The sequence below is a fragment of the Sapajus apella genome, unplaced genomic scaffold (genome assembly GCF_009761245.1).
Source record: "Sapajus apella isolate SASKATOON/1434 unplaced genomic scaffold, GSC_monkey_1.0 scaffold7, whole genome shotgun sequence".
NCBI classification, from domain to species: domain Eukaryota; kingdom Metazoa; phylum Chordata; class Mammalia; order Primates; family Cebidae; genus Sapajus; species Sapajus apella.
The window spans coordinates 27,577,185-27,600,038 of record NW_022436947.1 but is presented as its reverse complement, the minus strand read 5'-3'; the positions used below and the strand labels follow the sequence as shown (position 1 = coordinate 27,600,038).

Genomic DNA, 22,854 nt, shown 5'->3' with positions numbered 1-22,854 from the left:
TATATATATATATGTAGGTATATATATATATATATATATATATATACTGATTTTAATTTATGTTCCTTATGTAGGTATATATCTCTCTCTACATATACATACACAGGTATATGTTCTGCATGTAGGCATATATGTACTTACATGCAGAACATATATTAAATTCCATAAGCTATACTAAACACTGGGGACACAATACTGCAAAGGACAGACAAATTTCCTGCCCTCACAGAGTCTAATAGGAGTAATATAAGGATAATCACAGAGAGTGTCCTTTCAGCTCTTTGAAGGCAGTAATAGCCAAGCAAATGATAGTATTGCAGACAGATGGAATGGAAGAAAATATTCAAGGGTCCAGAGAAAAGAAACTATGGTGAACTAATAATAGTTCATGATGGCTGAATATGTGAGTTGGGGGCCAGAGACACAAAGAGAGGTAGGTCTTGATGGATTTTGTATTACATTTTTATGAAAATAGGAAACCACTAACCACTAAAGAGGAATGTCACTAAGAAGAGGACATAATCATATTTATATTTTAGAAACAAACTCATTTCAGTGGAAAATTTAGTTGAGTGCAAAAAAAGGAGAATAGCCAGTTGTGATTCATTGTGACATAGCCAAAAAATGATGGGAAATCATACCAGAGCATTGGTAATGGGATGCAAGGAGAAGGAAGATACTTGGGAGAACAATGACTAGGACACTCTGAGGACATATGGGGTTATGGGAATGGAAGGCAGTAATGTGTACTGCATAGGTAGAGAGACTGTTCTTTGCATGGACTCAAGCAAGCCACAGAGTGGGCCCTCAAAGATGATAGTCAGGTTTGTGGCTTGAGTTACTGAGTAGATGGTCATCCTGTTCACTGAATTAGGGAGAACAGGAGAAGATATGGCATTAGGTGGGAAGAAGATAATGAGTTCAGATCTTGACATACTGATTTCAAGTTACCTATGCAATATCATAGGTAGTGGGATATATGAGTCTATAGCTCATAGAATTTTTCTTTGCATTAGCTTTGGATTTGGCAATTTCCACATGTAGATAATGATGAAAGATATAGGAATATATGGGCATTTTCTAGGATAATTTATAGAGTGAGAAAAGTAGGGGACCAGGACACCCAATTTAAGACACGAAAAGCAAGACTAAGAAAAGATTCTGCTACTGACGTAGGGGGAAGCTCCATGTAGGGTGATGTCATCAATAAAGGGGAAAAGAGGTTTTTTTTGTTGTTGTGTTTTGTTTTTATAAAGGAAGGATTAGATAATTTTGTCAACTACTGCAAAGAAGTGAACTACAATAAAAATTAAAACTTAATCATGGAATTTTGCAGTGAGATCATTATTAATGAATCTAGTAATGGTTTAATCTCTTGTGGAAACTGGTGAGGTTGGGAGACAGAATGTGATGGGTTGAGGAGAGAATCAGAGGTGAAAAAAGAGACATGGAGTGTAGAGTATGCGTTGGAGCCTTTAGTGTATAAAGTAGAGGAGAGTAAGAATGACAATAAGTTAGAGGGTTATGAATTGACGAAGGATTTTGTTTTAAGAAGGGTAGGACTTGAACATCTTCAGATGCTGATGGGAAAGATTATGCTGCTGAGATGGGAGGATCAAAGATGATTCATTTCCAAAGAGAAAAAAAACAGGGTTTTAGAGAACTGATGGAAAAATCCTTTTGAGGTTAGAGATCATAAAATCATAATGGCACTAAGCCAATGAATCTTGCACCTTCATGGCAGCCTGAATGTAAACTTCCAAAGCAACTATCATGAACATAACTTGAAATCAGGTCTTAATATATTGTTTTAAAATTATCTACTTACGTCTCCATTTCCACAAGAGAGAAGATGGTGGGTCTTAAGTATTGCAGTGCTCTCACAACTAAGGCAGCACCCCAGGCTCATAGTAAGCACCTATAAAGTTTATATTGAATCAATTAAAAGTTATTTCCATCCTCTTGCTTTCCAGACTCATTAAGTGCTTTTTTTCTTGGTTAAATATTCAAAATTCCTCTGACTTCTTCAGATATAATTTTATTCTGAGTCTCCTCATGTTCCTACTAATACTCTGCTGCATAAGCTTGATTTTATGTCTTTAACATACAGTGCCCACAAATGAAGATAAACTTCAGCTATAGCTGAAAAGAGTCTAATCTGAAAGTTATAGATTTGAGAATCGTCTTTTTGTCAATTAAGAAAAGAATAGCAATCTTCAGAAATCGTGATTATAGTTCAACTATGTTACTCTGAGGCACAAAGACAGTTATCAATTTCTTCCACTGAAATAAGATGGTGAGCCCTTGTCCATTGAGAGAGGAACAACCATCTTAATAAATGCTTAGTCTAGATATATATCTTTTCCTAAAGTTTAGCAAGCATCTCTACTTCTCCTCCCCCTGTTTGTTGATATTGGCTTATAGATAGAAAGCAATTCTAATATTATAATAACAAAAAACGAAAAAGCCAGCCCTACCAACATTTTGATTTTAGCCTGCTGAGAGCTGTATCAGAGTGCTGACCTTAAGAACTGCAAGATAGGCTGGATGCAGTGCCTCACGCCTTTAATCCAGCACTTTGGGAGGCTGAGGCGGACACATCACAAGGTCAGGAGTTCGGGATTAGCCTGACCAACATGGTGAAACACTGTCTTTTCTAAAAATACAAAAATTAGCTGGGTATGGTGGCACTTGCCTAGCTACTCAGGAGGCTGAGCTGAGATCGTGCCACTGCACTGCAGCCTGGGAGACAGAGCAAGACTGTGTCGCAAAACAAACAAACAAACAAAAACCAACAACAAAAAAACAACAACAGCAAAACAGCAAGATAATAAAGTTGTGTAGTGTTAGCCATCTGGTTTGTAGTAATTTATTATAGCAGAGTTAGGAAACGAATGAAGGGAACTAGAGGTTGAAGTTCTAAACTGGGACAGAATTAAGGATGAAGTACTAAAACTCCTTAATTGAGATGATCAATCCACACTTCCCAGAATATTAAATGGGTAAACTAAAACAGCTACTTCAACATTAACATTCGCATATCCACTTTTCCCCTATTGAATTATTGACTTGACTTTGTAGCTCATAGCAAATGGTCAGCACGTGAATTATCAGCAGGTTCATGTATACTCTGAAGTGAAAATACAAGCTCAGGAAGAATGGCAGCTGACCTGCTTACAAACTACAGGTCACTACATAGCAATATAGTTAAATTTAGCTGCCCCACAAAATGTTGCAACTTAGTGTCAATTTGTTAAGGTCAATTTCTTTATTGATAACATATGGATGGTAATATTTATTTAGCAGTTACACTATGCCACAAACTGCAGTGAAGAATTTTTCATTTTTTATTTCATTTTACAACATTAATACATAAGAGGTTTTACAGATTAAATTTAAGTAAACTGGTCCCTGTCACAGTGGTTGGAAAATCTGACCTTGAGGTCCATGTTCCTTAATGAAAGCTGAAGAAAGCTAGTTTGTCAGCCTCAAGTTTCTTCTCTTAATCTTTAAAATAATCGGGTCAGCTCCACTACTGCTTTTGCATATCTGTGTTTCTGCATAGAAATCACTGAAACTTGAGTTTTGCTCTCCTTTGCTTTGCAGAACATGACCTATTCTAAGAGAAAGTGTTCTTTTTGAAGTTTTGCTGTGGACATTGAATTAAAAGGGAAGATGCAGAACAAATGGTACTGTGTCCTAGATTCTATCAAAAGAGACTACCTTCAAGAGTTTAAATTTCGGCAGCAAAACGTTGCTTTAGGTTTACTATGGCATGTGAGAATTTATCTATATGGCATATATTTTTAAATTAACATATAAAATAATTTGTTGGATTCACTTGAACTCAAGTCCACAGGCACATAGATAGGGCATAGCTTTATACATCTGTCATGGTAGAGTAAATGTCAAATATTAGACCATTGGCAAACCACTCAATTTAATTTTTGACTCACCAATTTAAAGCTAGGTAAAAAGAATAGACTTCCTGGTGGGTCAAACTGTGCTGAATATTTTAGTTTTTACTGAAGAGTTAAAGGTGATGAAGTTGAAGAGACTAAAGAATTGAACTCTTGATTTGTCCTTGCTGTTGCTTTGTACTGAAGGCACAAAACCATCTGACATAGCTAGAAAATGTACATCGTATGACTTGGTTGAAAAATTAAAATTAAACTGTTTTATTTTAAGTGCTTGTGAAAATAATTAGATTTGAGAAAAATCATTATTTGGATGTTTCTCTATTACACTATAATTTTGTCAAAACCTGGTACCCAAAGCTCCTCTCTGAAACTACGAATGCTTGAGTTTTCCTTCCCAAGAGCAGTCTACTTGTCATACTAATTTCTGAATAAATCTTTCTCACTGTCTACCATACCTCTAACTTCATTAGGATATCCAACGCCTTTATTTTGTTTGAAAATGTCTCTTCCTAATGCTTATTTGTGATAAAGAGCTATTCCTATGAATTTTGGTCAATTAAGCTTAATTACTAATTAAACCAGAGGAGAAAATAATACAAAAAGGAAAAGAGACATCAATTATTGATAGCTGATAAAGCAAATAAGAAAAATGTGAAGAAAAGTTACAAAAGTTTGGAGGAAATTTGAGAACGTAAACAATGATTTCCATTGTGCCTTCTCCAGCCTCAGTTTTGTTTTTAACACAGACACAAAGGGCCATGTTATGATTAGAAAAAAGAGTATTCTTATTTGATATTAATCTCAAAGATTAGAAACATTGACAAAACCCCAACTTTCTGAGATGTGTGCATGAGGATTTTGTGGTGTATAGAATTCTAAAATAACCCCTAGGATGGTCTGCCCCTGTGGTACATGCACCTTCTCCCAGTTACCTAATGAAACGAACCTAGATGCTCATGTGAAGGGATTTTTCAGATTTAATTATGTCCCAAAATATTAAGATGTTCTTAAGACAGGAAGATTTTAATTAGTGGTTGTAATCACACCAGCCCTTAAAAGGGAGTGGGCTCTTTCTGGAAAGAAACTAGATGCATGAGAATCATTTGATGCAAGGGAGCTTCTCTGTGGCTGGCTCTGAGAGCACAGGGGGCTATGTAGCAGGGGAACAGCCCAGGACCCTAGAGCAACTGCTAGACTACAGCTAGCAAGAAGATAGGACTTCAGTCCTGCAACCACAAGGAACTGGATTTTGCCAACATCCTGAGTGAGCTAGGAAGTAGATTATTCTCCAGAGCCTCTGGATAAAATCACAGTCTGGCTCATGCCTTGAGTGTGAACTCCTAAGTGATGAGTCCAGCTAAGCTGCTGTTGGATTTCTAACTCATAGAAATGGAACAATAAATGGATATTGCTTTAAGCCACCAAGTTTGTTGTAATTTGTTACACAGCAACAGAAAATGAATACAGATTTTTTAAGAAACAGAAAAATCCCAACCTGTACTGCTTAATGTGATCATTTTCTAAAGTTGACTGTATAGTGTAGAACTTAGAGTGGCTGTTTTATGTCCAAAATTTAGCTCTTAGTTTTAATTCATGTAATCGCTGCTAACTGCTTAGAAATTTGGTAAATGAATTATTCATAGTACTTAATATATTTGTTAAACCTTTATATTTTTAGCTCCAAGAATCCTAATCACTTTAGTCTGTTTGCATATGGCAGTGAGTCCACCTCTTTGATTATTTTTGCTGGTCTTTTAAAAATATTTTTCCTGAAGAGTAGTGATTAGACCTGAATAGGAATGCATGTGGTAGATAAAGGCAGTATAGTTTTCTGAAGTAAAGAAAGTAGAAATAAAGCGTTAGGTGGTTATTTACATCATAAATTGTTATTTGCAGCATAAGGTTATTTGCAGTATACACCTTTTACATTTACTATTGTGCTTCTGGTAGGATAGCTTATATATGCAAGCTCTCTTTATTATACCACAACGGAATATTTCTAATCTAAAAAATAACATTAATAACAGATTCTAAAAACCAGTATGGGAACCTTGAAAAGACATCTCTTTATGTCTCAGGAAAAGAGTTATAGTCTGTGTCAAGAGTCTCCCAATTGTTCACTTTGGAAAGCTGTGAAGGAATTAAAATGGAGCTGGCTCAGGGCCAGGGTGCTCTGGGCTCCTGTGGATTCTTCTCTTCCACAGAGTTTCTTTCTTCACCAGTTCTATCATGTGACTGTGCCTAAAAGAGCTTTCTGGTAAGGGGATGCCTGTAAGAAAGAGTCCTGGGGTGGAATGCAGGCTGCATCAGTTTAGGTGGAAAAACACTCTACATCCTAAAAGAGAGTGGGTAAACAAAGCCATCTATGGTATAGCTCAGCTCATTTTGGATTAGGTTTCCATCTCTATGTGATCATCTATAATTTATTGGGACTGATGAGAACTGGAATTACATGACTGAAAATATGTATGTAGGCAAATGATGTGCTTTACATCTATTGAGAAAAGGAAAATCCAAAGGCATTTTTGAACTTCATCATTCTGTTAATGTTTCATCTGCTTGTGGGCTGTGCTGTTGAGTGGAATAATTTTACTCTTAATTCTTGCCCTGTCACCAAAATGACTCTGGAATTATAGGGTTACTATTTATTTGCTGATGAACGCTATTTGGCCCTGTCTATCTAATCCTAAATTGTTTATGGTTGCCACATTTTGTGTCATATATATTTGCTCAGATGTAGTTGTAGCAGATCACGGAGGATGATGTCTTTCTCTAGTTTATTGGAAACTATTCTCTCTGTACTGCCGTTCAGCCCACTTAATACAGGAGGGGAATGAATTCCACCAGATAGATAGATAGATAGATAGATAGATAGATAGATAGACAGGTAGGTAGGTAGGTAGGTAGGTAGATAGATAGATAGATAGATAGATAGATAGATAGACAGATAGATAGATAGATAGATAGATGATAGATAGATACACAGAGAGAGTGTTTTTCTTTATTCTTGCTTGTATTGTACCAAGTTGACCAAATTACTTTTTAGTCAAGTTTTTATTGTGCTTATCTTCTAAATTTAAGGACTATGTTAAAAGAAGAAAAAATTCATATAGCTTCTACAGAGAATAAAAGCAGATGTCTATTTTTTTAAAATTCTGCGTGAACACAGAAATACACATGGACAATTGGTTGGGATCACTTTTAAATAAATGTGTAATTCATTTAGTGATTGGAAGAGACTGAAAGACTAACATTAGACATTTATATAATGTTAAATCATAATAAAATTTTTATGTTTTAGAAGCTGTTTAGAAACGTTTTTTATTAGTTACATATATAAATGTTAGCTTTGATTATCTAGACCACTTCTCATGCCTTCATTATTCGATCTTAACTTATTATGGTGTAAGTCTTCCTCTAAATTGTAACCTTTAATTATCACTGAAACATTGATTTCTTAAAGCCTCTAGGCTACAAATGACCTTTACATTTAAAAGAGAAATTTCTTTACCTTCCTAAGAAGGTGATAGAGAAGAATATTAAACCACAAGAGAGAAACAACAATTTAATGTTTCTATATTAAATGCAATTCAGCAAGTACTAAGTTAGTTGTGATGGATCATATATCATTCTTGTTTTATACAATTGGCTGCTACTTATTTAACCTATTCATGTTCAAAGAAAGAAAAGGCCTTCAACCAGGTATTGTCTAACACCATTTTTTTTTAAATCTCAAGCTGAAAGATTTTTTACTTTTAAGAAAGAGATACAAATATCTTAAGCATGAACACTGGATATTTCATTTAGGATAGATCTTTGTATGTTGTCTAAACAAAGGAGTAAGAGGAATAATTACCCGGTAAATTGGAAAAGATATGCAGTCTATGTGAATTACCTAAATTCTCAAATGAATGTGACTGTTTCCATTTAAAGATTGATCGTGCAATTTTGCATTTTTCAATAGACTAAGTTCTGGACTTAAGGAAGATATCACCTATCCAAACAAAGGGCATAGATTAGGTACCTTTATAGAATTATAGAACCAACAAATTTGCATGTGGAAAAGGATTTCGAAGAGCATCTACTTATTCAACCTCCTTACTTCATGAGGTAAAGAAATTTGTCCCAGACAAGTCCTGTGGAGTCCCTAACTTATAAATTAAGTGGCAGAGAAAGATCCAAAACTTAATCGATCTTTTGATTCTCAATCCAGTGCTCTGTTTACTACAGAGAGAGAGGGTCTTGCTAAGGTTTGAAAAGAGAGCTTTAGGTTGAATTTTTTAAAGCTCTATTTTCTACCACAGAAAAAGCTTCCCAGTAAATGCTTGCAGATATAGAATGATAAAAAGAAATGTAAATATAACTCTAAATTTAAAACACTTGCAAGACAGCGAAAATTTAACATTAACTGCGTATTTGTTGAAACTATGGAATTAATATAAACGTGCTTTAAGTATTATAATGGAATCCTGGCATTAACAAGAGTCCTTATAGAGAATATACTGAAATATTCACAGAGAAAATAAAAAATAAATACACACATTTTAAAGATTTTCAAGAGAAAGTTTGGCAGGAGAGAAACATACTGCTTGACTGAGAACTTGGCAGTGAAGAGCTGTGTGCCTGAAGCATAGTCAGTGCCTCAAGGGAAGCCACTACCTTGGTGTGCTCAGCAAGACACCAGGTCTGGTTCTCAATTTTCCTTGTTCAGAAAGTTATTTTTATTTATCAGACTCTGGGGAATTGATCAAAACTATCCAAGCTTACCAGTTTATTAATTCATAGTGGGGAACTTCATTTCCTATGATAGGAATAATTATATCTGCTACTCAGGACATTACCTTTGAAATACCAAAGTACCTGGGAAGTTGAATGGGAAATCAAAGTTTCCTAACAAGCATGACACCAGAGCCAAAGGAACTGAATAGATTGTGGGATGTTTCATTCATAAGTAGAACTGCTGCATACTTACTTTTGCTCACTCTATATCTTTCCTTTCTAAAAATGGACTTGTTTTGTAAGGGCAACTTCTCCTTAAGAGGCCCTAAAAATGATTTTTCTCCAACCTCTTGTTGGTTATCAAGAATGCTATGCCTAGCCAGGCATGGTAGTTTATGTCTGTAATCCCAGCACTTTGGAAGGCCAATGGCAGGAGGATTGCTCGAGTTTAGGAGTTCAAAACCAGCCTGGGAAACATAGTGAGACTTCATGTCTACAAAAAAAATTTTTAATTAGCCAGGCGTGATGCTGTCCTTGTAGTTCCAGTTATTTGGAAGACTGAGGTGGAAGGATTGCTTGAACCCTGGAGGTTGAGGCTGCACTGAGCCGTGATCATGCCAGCCTGGGTGGCAGAATGAGACCCTGTCTGGAGAAAAAGGAAACAAAACAAAAAAGAAATCATATGCTAGACAAGTTTCATGCAAAAATTTCAAGGTTACATTAGACTGGTCTTCCATAAAGTAATCCTTAGTCATGAAAATTGGATTTGGTGGATCCCTTAGTCTTATCATCAACAGCTTTCTAAAACTATCTTTCTTATCCTGTTCTCTCCAATGTCTGACATGCAGGAAACCAGAGGTCAGCAAACAAGGGCTCATGCTAAATCTAGGCAGAGACTGCTTTGTACAGTCTGCAAACTAAGAATGGCTTTTATATTTTGAGATATTTGAAAAAATCCAAAAAAGATATTACATAATATATGAAAATCATGTGAAGTTCAAATTTCAGTGTCCATAAATAAAGTTTTATTTGAATGTGTTTAGCACAGTTATTTATGACAGAGTTGAGGAGTTGCAGCAGAGACTTCATGGTTTGCACTGTCTCAATATTTACTGTCTGGTCCTTTACGGAAAAGGTTTGCTGACCTTGAAGTAGACAATAAACATTTCTTTAATAAATTAAAAACTCTTTGTGAGTGGGTTACTTTTACAAATGGCTAATCTCAGTAGATGTTGGTTGACAATTTCTAGTTATAGAGGATGGATGTTTCCCAATATCTGAAAGATGGTATTATTTACTCACTCATTCATTTAATCACTTAATATTCATTAAATTCTTACTTCATACAATTATGGCTTGTTGTCTCAGCTAGAGAAATTAGAATGGTCAAATTTAGCTCTAAGTTTTAGAGGCAATGACATAAAGGAAAATCTTGCCTTTTGCAAATAATTTTGAATGGGATTTTGAAAGGCAGCTTAAGGCAGGATAGACCACATATTCGATGCATTTGTTTTAAGTCTTAGCTGATTGGCTGTTTACAGTTCCTAAATTCATGAAAAAGTTTATGTGGGCCTGCTGTGCTAATAATGCCTGCTCCTTTATTTTTCATTAGTTAGATTAGTGATAGGGTTAAGAGGAAATTGGAAAGGGAGGTATGTCTAAATCTCTGGGAAATCACAATTACATGAGTCAGTCAAGTCCATAATTCTCTGACAGAGCACCATCATCACTGAAAATCAGTTGAGGTAACACATGTTTAGTGCTCCTGAAAGTAACTGGAGTAGTTTATCAATGCATTGGGTTTCATGCATTGAAAATAAACTTTTAATTATTCTACTTGTTCTCTGTCCTTTTAGCTAGAAGATAAAATGTACTTGAATATATTTTCTTTAGGGAAATATTCTAATCTTGCATTTATTTTCAATTCTCAGATCTCCCAGTGATATAGTTTGGATTTGTGTCCTCAACCAATCTCACTTCAAATTATAATCCCCAGCATTGGAGGAGGGGCCTGGTGAGAGGTGATTGGATCAAGAGGATGATTTCCCCCTTTCTGTTGTCATGATTGTGAGTGAGTTCTCACAAGATCTAGTTGTTTAATGGTGTGTAGCACCAAGGACTTCATGACTAAAATACCCAAAGCAATGGCAACAAAGGCCAAAATTGACAAATGGGATCTAATTAAACTTCAGAGCTTCTGCACAGCAAAAGAAACAATTATTAGAGTGAACTGGCAACCAACAGAATGGGAAAAAATTTTTCCAATCTACCCATCTGACAAAGGCCTAATATCCAAAATCTATAAAGAACTAAAACAAATATACAAGAAACAAACAACCTCATCAAAAAGTGGACAAAGTATATGACCAGACACTTTTCAGAAGAAGACATTTATGAGGCCAACAAACACATGAAAAAATGCTCATCATCGCTGGTCATTAGAGAAATGCAAATCAAAACCACATTGAGATACCACCTTATGCCAGTTAGAATGGCAATCATTAAAAAATCTGGAGATAACAGATGCTGGAGAGGATGTGAAGTAATGGGAACAGTTTTACACAGTTGGTGGTAGTGTAAATTAGTTAAACCATTGTGGAAGACAGTGTGGTGATTCCTCAAGGATATAGAAATAGAAATACTATTTGACCCAGCGATCCCATTACTGGGTGTATACCCAAAGGATTATAAATCAATCTATTATAAAGACACATGCACACATATGTTCATAGCAGCACTGTTTACAATAGCATAGACTTGGAACCAACTCAAATGCCCATCAAGGATAGGCTGAATAAAGGAAATGTGACACATGGTACACCATGGAATTCTATGCAGCCGTAAAAAAGGATGAGTTCATGTCCTTTGTAGGGACATGGATGAATCTGGAAACCATCATTCTCAGCAAACTGACACAAGAACAGAAAACCAAACACCGTATGTTCTCAGTCATAGTCGGGTATTGAACAATGAGAACACATGGACACAGGGAGGGGAACATCACACAATGGGGTCTGTTGGAGAGTGGGGGGCTAGGAGAGGGATAGCAGGTGATGGGGAGATTGGGGAGGGATAACATTAGGAGAAATACCTAATGTAGGTGACGGGGATGGAGGCAGCAAACCACCATGGCATGCTTATACCTGTGTAACAGTCCTGCATGAACTGCACATGTACCCCAGAACTTAAAATATAATTTTTAAAAAAAGTGCGTAACACCTCCTTCTTTTCTCTCTTCCTCCTTCTCCAGCCACGTCAGATGTGGCTGCTTCCCCTTTGCCGTCTACTGTGACTGTAACTTTCCTAATGCCTCCCTAGCCATGTTTCCTGTACAGCTTGTGAGTTAATTAAACCTCTTTTTTTAAAAATATAAATTGCCCAGTGTCAGGTACGTCTTTATAGCAATGCAAGAACAGACTAATACACCCAGTTACCAAATCTATTCTTCTTAGATCTGGAATCTTTAAAAACACATGATTTGACCAAACATAGTTACTAACACCCATAATTTCAGTAACTCAGAAGGCTGAAGCAGGAGGATAGCTTGATGCCAAGAGATTGAGACTAGCCCGGGCAACATAGCAAGACATTTTCTCTAAAAATATATTAAAAACTTAGTCGGACAAGATGATGTACACTTTTAGTCCCAACTACTTTGGAGACAGAGGTGGGAGCATTGCTTGGGTCCAAGAGGTTGAGGCTGCAGTGAGCTATGATGGTACCATTATACTTCAGCCCAGGTGACAAAGCAAGATCTCAACTCAAATAAATACATAAATATAAATATTTTTGCTTTTCAAACTGAATATTGAAAGTCTCACTCCATATCTAGGAACCAGCTTCAACTCCATCCAGTCCTTAGAGCAGTTTCAGCTGAACTTTTTTTTTTTTCTTTCTCAAACCAGGTAATAGTTTTCCTTTGCTTAAGACTATGCGATGATTTCCCATTATAATCGTAATAAAATATAAACTTCCAACCTTGGCTTTGCTTAAGACTTTGCAATGGGTTTCCATTATATTTGTAATAAAATATAAACTTCCAACCTTGGCCTACAAGTAGCAGCATGACCTGGCCCTGCCTGTTTATCAGTCTCATGCTCTCCCTTCAATCCCATGTCAGCCGCCCTGGTCTTTGGAGCATGGCAAGCTTATTCCAGCCACAGGCTGTGGTGCTCACTGCTCCCTCTGCCTGAAGTACTTTTTCATTATTCTTCTCATTGCTTCTGCTTATAATCTAGATTGGAGCTTAAATGCTACCTCTTCATGGAATGGACACCTTTTCTTCACTTCTACCTAAGATAAGATGGCAGGGTTTTCCTTTTCAGTTGTCAAAGAAAAATTGTCCTGGACAAATACACTAAACAAGGAAGACTTATGTAAGACTATTGCAATAGAGGAGACAAATTGATCTCAATACCACTGAAACAAAAATCCAGGGAGTGTTTAAGCACTGAGGTGAGCTAGTAGAAAAGTACTATAGAACATTAAAGGGGACGTTCTCAATGTGATCAGATCATCTGTGTTTACTGATTGGTTAAGTTAGTCTCCTACCTTCCAATAGAGACTGGGAGATAGGGGCCCTAGTATCCTTGTCGATTGCATTTCAAAGCTTTGGCCCAGGTCTTTCAGAAAGACATTCCTGGATGGTAAACTGCTAAAAGGCTGGGAGAAGATTGCATCTCAAAGGAGTAGAGAAAGTAATTACAATGGCAAGTTTTCTCAAGTAAATGCTCTAAGAAAAGGGAGGTAGGTGAGCTATAATCAGGCAGAAACCCTTCTAAAATTCAGGCAAACTGAGGAAAATCTTAAGGTGATATTCGTCACCATTATGCTCTATCACAAGCATTCCAGTTATTTCCGTTATAACATTTATAAAAGTAGTTATTATTTAATATATTAACTGAACTGTGCATTCTGTCTGCTCCACTACAATATAAGTGGCATGAGAGAAGGCACTGTGGCTGCCTTATTTTTTGTTATACCTTCAATCCTCATGGCAGTGCCTAGAATATAGTATGTAATGGAAGGAATGTTAACTGAATGAATATGTGAATGGGTGTGGACACAGAGGTAAGTGGATCTTGGAGAGATATTCCAAGCATACTGATGATACTAACAACTGGGTCAGTGATGGATTTTTTTACTCTGTAAGTGCCTATGGACACACATGGTGTAAAAATACTGAACTTGTGAATTGGTGACTGTTAATTGTAAGTGTGCTTTAAATGAAAACCAATGTATGAGTATTAAACCATATTCAATTGGAAGGGTAACATGATAGTACATTTAATTAGTTCATATTATTCCTTTGCGTGCTGCTCTATATTCTTCCACAGCAAAATTGCTGCTAAAGTGAGATCTTGTACATTTGTTTTTGTATTCAAGGTAAACATGTGCCCATTCCAAGACTCAGAGAATATTAACATAATCAAATACAGTTAAGAAAGTATCACTCTACAGAGACATAATATCAGACGTAAGACCCTTAAAAAACTTGGGCACATTCCAGATTCACGAAATCACCAAGGCATCAGTGTGACTTTCATAATTAAACTAACTAAATTACAACATCCAAGTTGTAATATATTCATTTTATGCAAATGCATCAGTAAAGAGCAAAATGCTACAGTACTGGAAAATCATGTTTTTCATGAAAAACAAGGATGACTCATTAGGCATGCATCCCACAAGGTCTGTTCCGTATTCAAAGAGCCAAGAAAATATAGATCGCATCCCATTTCTGAAAATTTTTTTTATTAGAAACACCGGTTCTGGATGACTGACTCTTGAAAGCTGAGACAATCAACCAGAACATAATGACATCTTTTGCTTAAGGTTAATTGTACTCTAAATTGCCTTTAAGAGATCATGATTTTATGGTAATGAGGGAAAGCTAATGTTCGAAAATTCAGATCACTTACGGTGAAATTTTTTATAAGAAGCATGATGCCAGTAAAGAATCAGATGTTCTTTTAAATTAAATAATTTACATGCATCATATTTTGTTTCCTTAAACACATAGTATGTTTGATTGGGAAGTGGAGCACAACTTTTAAGATCTCAAAATCCTTAATTTAAACAAAACTGACAGCTTAGAGTCATGTAATTGTTTATAGAAAATCACTTACCCCAAATGGAAACTGTACAGAAATGTTTGAGGTGTATTCAATCATACTTTGACCTGTAAAATTTTTTTCTTTTAATTATCTAAACACATGCCCATGCCTGGCTATCCTAGACTCTATTTATTTATGTATTTTTCTTTAAACATACTTGCCAGTAGTCTCACCATCTCCCTTAATTTCGAGAACCATCTGGAAATATACTTTTTGCTTGTGTTCTTATCAGAATCACAAGCCCACTGTCAGCAAGATAGATCAAAATATGAAGGATAGGAATCCTGGCACTAGGGAGTAAAGCTATTTGTTGTGCAGGGTCTCCTTAGGACATGATATGAAAGAGTTGAACTAAATGGATGGGATACCTGGGAAGTTAAGCAGTAGATACTATGTGGAAATCAAGGTAGATGACTGTCATGAAAAAGGTCGAATGGCAGTGGTTGCAGAAGGCCAGGAATGGAGGCAAGAACTTTTATCTTATTGGTCCAGATTCTTGTCCTCATTCAACAAATGTGCAATAAGCACCCTGGAAGATACTGAATTCTTTTCATATATTCTGTATTTGGGTAATTGCTATAAATTCAATTACATCTTATGCTGTTGACCCCAAATGTTCCACTCAGGCTAAATTTTCTCCTTGCTCCAAACCAGTCTATGCAACTGTTTACTTGACATCTGCGCTTGGATGGCTCACATGTTTGTCAAATCGCTATAATGGAACTCTTGACTTCTTTCCACTCTACCCTCCCCAACCTGTAACCATCTGTTCCTTCTACTACTAGAAAATATCTTCCCATCTCTATGTTCTGAATAGTTTCTCAGCCTGAGACTCATCCTGGATTTCTCACTCTTTCTGTCAATGCTTATATTCAGGCCTTCAGGACACTCTGGGAAGCGAATGGCTAAAATGTATCTTTGATCTGCCTTTTTCTCTCCATCTCTGTTATCTACCTCTGGGTCAAGAATTTAACATTTGTCATTGAGATTATTCTGAAAACCTCCTAAAACTGTCTCCCATACAAATCTATTCCTCATACAAAAGTGCTCTTCTCGAAATCCAAATTGGATAATGTCACTTTCATGCCTATAATACTGCAATGGTCTTCCATTGTTCTTGGAGTAAAATTTCTTACCTTGACTTCCAAGACTGTCTATCTTCTCACCCCATCCCATACTATGCTCTCTTTATTCCCTGTGTTCACATTCACTGGCATTTAATTACATAAGCACATCAAGTTTTGTTTTGTTCAGAGCCTTGCACATGCTTTTTCTTCTGCTTACAGGCCCCACCACTGATGTGCACACACCATTTGCACAGAGAAATGTACAGCTCTTTCTCTTCCTTCAAATCTCAGTTTAAGCTATCCCCTCTCAGAGAGACTTGCCTTGATTAAACGACCTAAAGAAGTGCCTCCTCTGCTCTGCTCCTCCACTATTCCTCATTTCTATCTCTCTCTCCCCACCACTTTTTTTTTTTTATTTTTTTGGAGACAGGGTCTTGCTCTGTCACCCAGCCTGGAGTGCAACTGTAACTCAATCTTCGATTCTCCTACCTTCAATCCTCCTGCCTCATCCATATAAGTAGCTAGACTGCAATTGTGTACTATCACATCCAGCTAGATTTTCTTTTTTTTTTTTTTTTAACTTTTCATGGAGACAGAGTCTCGCTATGTTGCCCAAACTTGTCTCAAACTCTTGGCCTCAAGCAATCTGCCTGTCTCAGCCTCCGGGGAGATTGGTATTGCAGGTGTAAGCCACCACTCCAGGACTTTTTTCTTTTTTCTTTCTTTTTTTTTTTTTTAGATCATAGAAATTATTGTAATTTAAAATAATTCATTTTTTTCTTTGTTTTTCTTTATTTTTTTGTTTACTCTTTGTCCAATGTAATCTTCAGAAGGCCAGAGATATTGCTAGTATTGTTGCAATTTCATCATCTCTACCTAGCAGAAGTTTTGGTACATAATAGATGCTTCATAAGTATTTTATGAGTAAATGACCCTTGGGAATACAGAACAGAATAAGTTATGGCCCCTGTCCTCAAGCTTCCACTGCTGGGTGAGAGAGGAACGCTAGAGGAAAGCCTATCCACAATTTGCTAGTACTGAATAAGGGCCTACACAAAGTTCTGTCAATGCCAAAGGAACCCAAAGTGTGTAGAAGAAGGGAGCACATGGAAAAATATGGAGATATTAGAATGCTTCACCCATGAACCGATACTTCAATAGGAAAGAAAGTTCTCTTTGACTTAGATTCAGTCTTAAAAAAAAATTTTTTTTTGTACTTTAAGTTCTGGGGTACATGTGCAGATCTTGCAGGATTGTTGCATAGGTACACACATGCCATAGTGGTTTGCTGTCTCCATCCCCCCGTCACCTACATCAGGCATTTCTCTCAGTGTTATGCCTCCTTAACTTCACCACCCCCTCCCCTAGCCCCCCACCCCCCAAAAGACCCCAGTGTGTGATGTTCCTCTCCCTTTGTCCATGTGTTCTCATTGTTCAATACCCTTCCTATGAGTGAGAACATGCGGTGTTTGGTTTTCTGTTCTTGTGTCAGTTTGCTGAGAATGATGGTTTCCAGATTTATCCATGTCCCTACAAAGGACACAAATTCATCCTTTTTTATGGCTGCATAGTATTCCATGGTATACATGTGCCACATTTTCCTTGTCTAGTCTATCATCGATGGGCATTTGGGTTGGTTCCAGGTCTTTGCTATTGTAAACAGTGCCTCTAAGTACATACGTGTGCTTGTGTCTTTATAATAAGAGTGATTTATAATACTTTGGGCGTATACCCAGTAATAGGATTGCTGAGTCAAATGTAATTTCTATTTTTAGATCCTTAAGGAATCACCACATTGTCTTCCACAATGGATAAACTAATTTACACTCCCACCAACAGTGTAAAAGTGTTTCTATTTCTCCACATCCTCTTCAGCATCTGTTGTCTCCAGGTTTTTTAATGGTCACCATTCTAACTGGTGTGATATGGTATCTCATTGTGGTTTTGATTTGCATTTCTCTAATGACCAGTGATGATGAACATTTTTTCATATGTTTGTTGACCTCATATATATTTTCTTTGGAAAGTGCCCGTTCATATCCTTTGCCCACTTTTGAATGGGTTTGTTACTTGTGAATTTGCTGTAGTTCTTTGTAGATTCTGGATATAAGGCCTTTGTCAGATGGGTAGCTTGCAAAAATTTTTTCCCATTCTGTTGGTTGCTGGTTCACTCTAATGATTGTTTCTTTTGCTGTGCAGAAACTCTTAAGTTTAATTAGATCCCATTTGTCAATTTTGGCCTTTGTTGCCATTGCTTTGGGTATTTTAGTCATGAAGTCCTTGCCTATGCCTATGTCCTGAATGGTATTGCCTAGGCTTTCTTCTAGGATTTTTATGGTGTTAGGTCTTATGTTTAAATATTTAATTCATCTGGAGTTAATTTTAGTGTAAACCAGGGATTCCCTTCCCTTCTCTGCTCCTCACCCTTCCTTCCATCCTGGGAATATATACGAGTATATTAGAAATCTACAGGGATGGACACTCAGCAAGTCCCTGAAGTTCTAGTCTCTCTTCTATAATTCTTCCCTAAGATTCCTTCTCTTTAGAAATGTCCTGAAGAAGATAGCCATTATTTCTAATTTAATTAATTTATTCCCTTCTGAAAACTTCACATTTCGCTTTCCTTCCTGTCGCAGAAAGAACATTCTTTCAAATGATTTTCAGGTCCAGTAATTATGGACTCATATATTTTCTTCTACTTGAAAAATCAGGTATAAAACTCAGTCCAGTCCCTTAACACTTTCCCTTTCTCTCTCCTTCCTTCCTTCCTTCCTTTTTTCCTTCTTTCCTTCCTCTCCCCTTCTCTCTCTCTCTCACCCTTTCTCTCACTCTCTCTTTCTCACTCTTTCTGCTAATATATTTTACAAACATTAACATTTGTTGGGGGAACTTGTATAGAATCTTTCTCAGAGTCCAACTGCCTGTACATTTCCCAAAAATGGTCTGAATACATATGAAAGATCTTTTCCCACTTAAACATATCGCTATCCTTTTTAAACATTTTAAGTTTTATTTGGCATTAAATTTAAGTACCTGATTATATAATTAAAAGTTATCTGGCTGGGTATGGTGGCTCATGCCTGTAATCCCAGCACTTTGGGAGGCCACAGCAGGTGGATAACCTGAGGTCAGGAGTTCAAGACCAGCCTGGCAAAGGTGGTGAAACCCCGTCTCTACTAAAAATACAAAAATTAGCCAGGTTTGGTGGCACACTCCTGTAATCCCAGCTACTCAGGAGGCTGAGGCAGGAGAATCAAACCCTGGAGGCAGAGGTTGCAGTGAGCCGAGATCATGCCACTGCACTCCAGCACATCCTGGTGTGACAGAGCAAGACTCCATTTCAAAAAAAAAAAAAAAGAAAAGAAAAAATGTTAGCTGTGAGTCTTATTTATTCCTCTCAGTTTTTGCCATTCTACTCATTTTCTCCTTTTAGGTCAGGCCAATTTAGTGAACCTTGACTACTAGGATGAGAGAGAATGTAAAGAGAAGCAGATGGTATTGTTAATGCTATCTTCTGGTTGTCAATATGAGATATTTTCTGTGGTTAATTGCTCTGGAGGGATCAAATTAGTTTAGAACTTCCAGGTCATAAATTTCAGCCAGTCACAAATCCAAGGGGTTTTTTTTACACCAAAGGGTCATTAGATGTTTCCTAGTCTGTAACAAGTCATTTGAAAATCCAGAAAATAGCCAAATCAACCTGGAGTTCTTAAGTTCTTAAAGCCTAAGATAGCATAACATTTGTGTAGTAGAATTTAGAGCTCATAATCTCAGGTATGCAAAAAATCCCATATTATTGACTTAAAAATCTTAGTTCTGAATCTCTATTCAACTAAAGGGAAAAATCAAATGCAGCCAGTTTGCCTCTACCCTCTTATGATGTGCCAATGTTTCCGTGTTTTAAGAGCTGCCAAGCCACTGAGTGAACCTCTTTTGTCATTGCTTATCCAGGAACCTGCCAACCTTTGTCTCTTCTCAAGCTAAGGACTTTTGCTTTATTCTACCATGAGGCTGTCCTTCCCTTAACCTTCTCCACTGGGACATCTGGCCTACTCTCTTCAATGGCCCTGATGCATTTTCAAAAAACAAGCCAAGCTATTGACTACAGGCTTTTGTTGCCTTCTCCTGTGCCAAATTCCAGAAAGCAAGAATTACAAAGTTTTCCTTTTGGATTGAAATAAGAGGTGGAGGAGGAGCCCAGAGACACAAAAATAAGCATCTTACCGTATTAGTCTTGATAAGACTAGAATAGACCTGCTCATGGGAATACGACTAGTTGTTTCTTGACATTGTGGTGACATGAATGGTGCTTGGTTTGACATTCATCCATTTATGTTTTCAGAAAATATTTGCTGAGTGTCTACATGGGAAAATCTGCACACTTGAGACTTGAGATATGTAAGTGAACCGAACAGAGTAAGATGTTTCCCCTTATAATGTTAACATTCCAATAGCGAAAGAGACAATAGACAGCATGGTGTGATGTGATCTAATATGATCCATGCTATGGAGAAAAGAAAGAGCAGAACAGGGTAGGGAGAATGGGATGATGGACCTCCTTTTCATTATTTAAAGCATTGCTTCCCACTTTGCCCCTTAGCTCTGAAATAGCCTCTCTCCTTCACAAGATTGACTCCAGGGAGCCTTGGGCATGGTTTAGGCCTTCTAAAGCTTATGAGGAGAGTTTGGCATCTGTGTTAAAGGATGTAGTTTCTGTGGAATTAGAAACTGATAGGTTACGGGAGATCTGAGTTGAATTGTTTCTCAGCATGTTTACAAGAGAAGAAAAATTAAAGTAGAAACCTGAGTAACCAAAGAGAGATCCCACAAGAAAGATTAATTATTACACTTGGTGCTTAGTCCTCATCATTTAAGAAATGGAAGTCATGGTCTTTTACACATTGAGTTCATATTTTTCTGCTGAATTGTTCTTTGTTAGATTTCTTAATAAGGGATTTGCTCTAGACCATGGAGAATTTAGGTGACTTTGCCAACAATGGCCTCTGCAGAAAATGTGAGAAAAGAGGATAGTGATATTCAGAGAATGACAAAGATATCTGTATTCTATCTTTTAGTGTGAGTTAAACGACCAAAATAATTGTTTGGGAACACCCAGATTGTTACCAAGTAGGCAAATTAGTGACACTCTGTGGCCTGGGGGACTAATCACAGTGGCCCGGTGGCAAATTCAATATTCAGAATAGTTGGGAGGGCTGATTTATGTAGTGGAAGTTCAGGTCCTTCTACCATTAATCCTTAAAATAGTGTATCATATCTGGTACAAGTCCACATCAGGCAATTAGGTATTAAGTCTGAGATTACAGTTCTCACCATATAAAGCATAATTTAGACACCTCTTTTCAAAAAAGGCAAAGGTTTTTATGAACTCACATTTAAATGTCATATTAATTCAGCACTTTGCTCATGTGATGGCATATATATTAATGGTATTTTTACCTTTCTTGCTTCTATATTTAATTACATGTTTCTTAAAGGAGTTTGTTTTCTGTTTATTCTGTCTCCCTTACACTGAAGCTTTCATAGGATATAATTATTGATGATGCTGACTTTTTTATACCTATTTATCTTAATGTGTTGTTGGATCAATAAGTGACTGTGTAAGATAGGGTTTTTGCTGTAACAACTTAACAGTAAATTTAGCATTAATGTGATAAAAGCTTATTCCTAGCAAGTTTAACAGTTCTACACTGGTGTTCCTGGAGCTAGGAAGTTTCCTCCATGTAATAAATCAGAGACCTGGGTTCCTTCCATTTTGTGGCTTTGAAATTACTTAGGGGTTCTTAGGTCAAGAGACAAAAAGATAATGGAGAATTAAAAAAAAGAAAATCCCAGCATGGAAGTGACTTCCACTGGAGATAACTAATTACATGCTTCTTGGATATGAGGGCAGTCTGGAAAATGTAGTTCCTTGGAGAGTCAATAGCTTACAGCACTGAATTTTCCATAGGAAAGAGAGTATAAAGTTTTGTTGGACACTAGTCATCTGTGCCACATTGACCCATAATGTAACAGAAATATCCACTTCGTACTGCAATGTAATTTCTGCATAACAATCTATACATATTAAGCTGATTTTATTTAATGTCAGCAATACATTTTCTTACCAGTCTTCTAATAACTTTATAGAAGAACAATAACTTTATTTATTATAAAGTTGTTTACAATAACAATAAAGCTATTGTTTAAAATAACTATAAGAGGTAAATGAACTGAACAGAGTAAGATGTTTACCTCTTATTTACCTCTTACATCATTTCTATAGAGGACTGATAAGTACTTTGCTTTTGTTCCGGTTGGTTCTGCTTTGGCAGATATAGAAGAAAGTGCTCACTGTTGATGAAGTATATATTGGGCACATCAGGCCCATTTTGCTCTCTTCCTCTGGATAAAACACGCTAAGTTCATCAGACCATACACTGCTGGGATATTCTCTTCCCCAAGAACATTCTTGGTGTGCTTCTTTGTGCTGCCTATCAGTTAGGTGAGCACTTCCTCTAAGAACGTGAATCTGTCCCCATGGGAATATTATGTCTTACTGTGGTCTACTAGAAAGTTATTGAATTATGTAAAGTATCACAAGTTCATTTTGATAAAATGTATGCCATTGATTTATTTTCCTGAGTTATGTTTTTATTAGATCAAAATCACATAAGAGTTTAAGTATAAAATGTAAGACAAAATACAAAACAAATGACATTTGCAGTATCATTATTTTCAGATGTGATGTAGATAAAGGAAAATAATATTTCACAAATGACAATATCATATTTTTATCTGGTCTTGGACTTCTCACATAATCTTATTAAAATAAAACAAGGAATACATATTAACATAAAACAAGGAATAATGCAACAGCATCTCTTTCCCAGTCTCAGTGAAGAGAGCAAGACTGCCCCATTTTTCTTCCTTTAAATATCAGTACAAGAGAACAGCCATACATCAATGTGTTCTCTCAAAGTTGCTAGTCATTTGGTAAATTCCTAAAATATTTTGTTCCCAATTTTTTGGATG

At 36.6% G+C, this 22,854-nt stretch overlaps 1 long non-coding RNA gene across 1 annotated transcript in view; it reads right to left on the bottom strand.

The window, feature by feature from the left end:
• LOC116550303 overlaps positions 1–20,923 on the bottom strand; it is a 21,838-nt gene extending 915 nt beyond the window's left edge. The window contains exons 1-2 of the long non-coding RNA XR_004268320.1: positions 20,913–20,923; positions 19,624–19,631 (exon numbers count right to left, since the gene is read on the bottom strand). This is a non-coding gene — a long non-coding RNA (uncharacterized LOC116550303). The remainder of the gene's footprint in view (positions 1–19,623; positions 19,632–20,912) is intronic.
• Positions 20,924–22,854: the final 1,931 nt, after the last annotated feature.